The sequence below is a fragment of the Nicotiana sylvestris genome, chromosome 6 (assembly GCF_000393655.2).
Source record: "Nicotiana sylvestris chromosome 6, ASM39365v2, whole genome shotgun sequence".
Lineage (NCBI taxonomy): Eukaryota > Viridiplantae > Streptophyta > Magnoliopsida > Solanales > Solanaceae > Nicotiana > Nicotiana sylvestris.
In genome coordinates, this window is record NC_091062.1 from 173,108,088 (window position 1) to 173,111,523 (window position 3,436).

At 37.1% G+C, this 3,436-nt stretch overlaps 1 pseudogene; it reads right to left on the reverse strand.

Moving 5' to 3' along the window:
- Positions 1-2,204: 2,204 nt before the first annotated feature.
- On the reverse strand, positions 2,205-3,167 carry LOC104210550 (mitogen-activated protein kinase kinase kinase 20-like; annotated as a pseudogene).
- Between the last annotated feature and the right edge of the window lie 269 nt (positions 3,168-3,436).

Sequence of the window (3,436 nt, forward strand, 5' to 3'; positions counted from 1 at the left end):
TTAGGCAATTTAACATACAATGTTGTGGATAGAGGCATGATGTTAAATAAGAGTGAATGATCATATGTCATGTGTTCTGAGGCTCCAGAATCAAGTACCCATGAGAAAGAATCAGTGTGAGATACTAGTGGAAAAGAGCAAGGGTCTAATTTAGGTGTGATTATACCAGCATAGTTAGTAGAAACTGTAGCATCAGACATTTGATCACTCTGCTGTCCAACCTTCACTTCCTGGAGAAGCTGGAAGAGCTGAGAAAATTGTTCTTGTGTGATAACATTTCCAGAAGAGGTTCCCTCCATGCTTTGAACTTGCTACACAATGTGTTGTTCAGCTGCAACTGGAGCTACATTGTTGTGAACATGATGTTGATACTTCCTTGATTTGATAAATTTGAAGTCTGCTAGGAATCCAATCAACATGTAACAGTTATCAACAACATGATTTATCATTTTACAGTAAGTGCAAAATTTTCCTCCCTTTGGCTTATTGGAGTTGTGTTTCATAGGTCCAGCAGTAGAATTAAACTTCTGAAAATTGTTTGACCTCTAATTGTTGGTAAACTTCTGATTTGTAACCAGGAAAGCAACTTCAGATGGATAAGTAGCAACATAGACTTCTCTTTGTATCTCATCTTGAATGAGCAAAGAATAAGCATGGCTAACAGTGAGAAGAGGGTCCATCATCAGAATACTGCTCTTAACACTTGAATAGGCTTCATTAAGCCCCATCAAAAACTGGATCAACCTGTCATCTTGATGAGATTTGAGGGTTTTCTGCTTACCACCACAGGTGCACTTGCAAGAGCAATGGTCAAAGGTATTTAGGGCATCTAACTTATCCCAGATCTTCTTGACCTTTGTGAAATATCGTGCTATATCTGAAGCACCTTGGACAACATCACTGAGTTCCTTTTGGAGCTAGTACAGTTGAGCTCCATTACACTGCCCAAATCTGGCTTCTAATTCCTTCCATATTTCTCTGGCAGTTTTGGAGTAGAGAACAGATTCAGCAATGTCCTTATAGAGTGAGTTGAGAATCCAGGAGATTACCATGTCATTACATCTGCTCCAAGACTTGTAGTGAGCAGAAACATCAGCTGGCTCTCAATGAAACCAAGCTTGTTCTTGGCTGAAAGGGCAATGACAATAGCCCTGCTCCATCCTGCATATCCTTTCACTTCAAAAGGAGAGTTCACCAGAATCATTCCAGGTGAATAAGATGGGTGTAGGTAATAAGGATTGGAGGAGTCAAGCAAGCTTGAAGAAGAGGTACCCGAAAGTGGAGTGGACTGATCGTCAACAGAAGGAGCCATTTGAAAAGAAAATCTAAAGATCTGAAGAAAAAAAATGAAACTTTTTGAGCACTTAAAGCTGTGATACCATGCAGGAAAGCAGAGAATTTAGGAAGTTTTCTTTTCTATTGATTTTTGTGTATCAAAATCTATACATAGTATTTTATATATACACAAAAGAGAGAGAGCAAAAAGAATATTCTTCCTAACTAACTTGTCACACCTGTCCTATACATGATTGGCTATGTGATAACTAAATTTGTACTTTGTATAGAATAATTACAGAAAAGGAAACATTTATCTACAAATACGTGTGTGTGTTCTAGAAGTATCCAATTTAACATTGTGTTCTGTTCTTTTTCATTTGGGCTGCATTCTTCTTCTATTGGGCTGTATATTGGTAAATTGTTGGGCCTGCTCAGGAAGTCCAAAACTTCTGGTCCATTTTGCTTTTATAATTTCAAACAAGACCAAACCAATCATTCCCTTAAACTTATCAAAATCTTTTCCTCTTTCATTTGATACAACCAAAGCCCTAATTTTTCTTTCATCTTCCTTGGTTCTTTGTCGCTTAGAAACAAGAACATTATTGTTAACAGTATTACAAAACTGATGACATTCATCAATGGCCAAAACACACATACAAGAAGTCGCCTTTCTTTATAAAAATTGTTAATAAACTCTAAACATAAATACTATATTTTTTTTTAACTAAAAGGGGCTGCACTTGAGATCATCTTGGTCACAGGTTGCCTACGTACCCCCACAAATAACTTGTTAAGAGGGAATTAAGCCCGCACGTATTCTTAATGTACATTTATTACAAAATAATATTCTATAATCAATTTATCTAATGTTGTCAGCAATGTTGCATGAGTTCCAGTCTCTAGTTTCTTCAGACTCTGCATCAATGTTATATAATCAAATCTCGAATGTGTGGTTGTGCCTTGAATGCTGTCTTTCGATGGGGTCTGTGCAAAAGGGACAAGTAACCACTTTGCTTCTTCCTTGTCTTTGTTGTAGGTTGGACATTTTTGGATAATTTCAAAAAGAAATGATTTAACAGCATGTCGGTTGTCCAACGCGAGCTCGGATTCTTTACCTGACAACTTCTCACAAAATCTTTTGCCTCTGTTGACAGTTTTGCATTCTCAAAATTTGGTTCCTCAAATCCAATCCGGCTTAACACATCATCATTCTTAGCATCAAAATCAGATGATTCCCAAAGGAGTTTCCCAGTGATCAACTCGTACACAGTATAACCAAGAGCCAAGATATCCGTCTATGGACTGTATTCATGCTTAAGCACGGATTCAGGTGCCTCCTTTTAGTTCCTCTCAATCCCTGTTTTTGCGTCCAGCTCTGTTCCAAAGTTATAGCAAGCCCGAAATCTGCGATCTTGGCAATCTCTGTTGTATCATCAGTAGGAGTAACAAGTAGAATATTGTGAGGCTTTATATCGCAGTGAATGATTCCCGCCCCATGAATGCGACTGAGCCCTAAAACGATATTTTTGGTATGTTTTTTAACTTCAATCTCCGACAACCTTTTTCCTGAACTATTCAAACGATCCGCCAAACTTCCACCGGAAGCATATTCTAATAATAAGTTGTAGAAGAGTACATCATCTTCTAACGTGACTTTAACACCAAAACACGAAATAACATAAGGAGAGTTTTCAAACAACCGAAGGAATTCCCTTTCATCTTGAAGTGAATGTGATCGACTCAACATGCAAGATTTTATAGCAATCAGTGATGGAATTCGAACATTCAGTAGTGTTATCAATGGAAGCTAAAGAAACAAAGTCAAACCCTCCTTTTCCCAACGTTCTCCCTCTCTTCCACTTAACTTCAACTTCTACTTCTTCTGCCATTAGAATGAATTAGGTTTTGTTGCTGCAATTTCTCTCTCGGAATTATAAATTTATGAATAATCGTTTGCTGCGTAGTGTACGTTGTTGTTGTAAGTATTGGTTACTTAAAACTTTGTTTCCTATATTGTTTACCCTATTCCGTGTTTTAATTCCATTTCGTCTCCTCTCCTATTCAAACTTGGAGTACATTATTTGTTTTTCTATAAAAACAGGGAAACTAATAGTATTATTAGGAAACTTAATTTCCGATATTTCTTTTAGTATTCTGA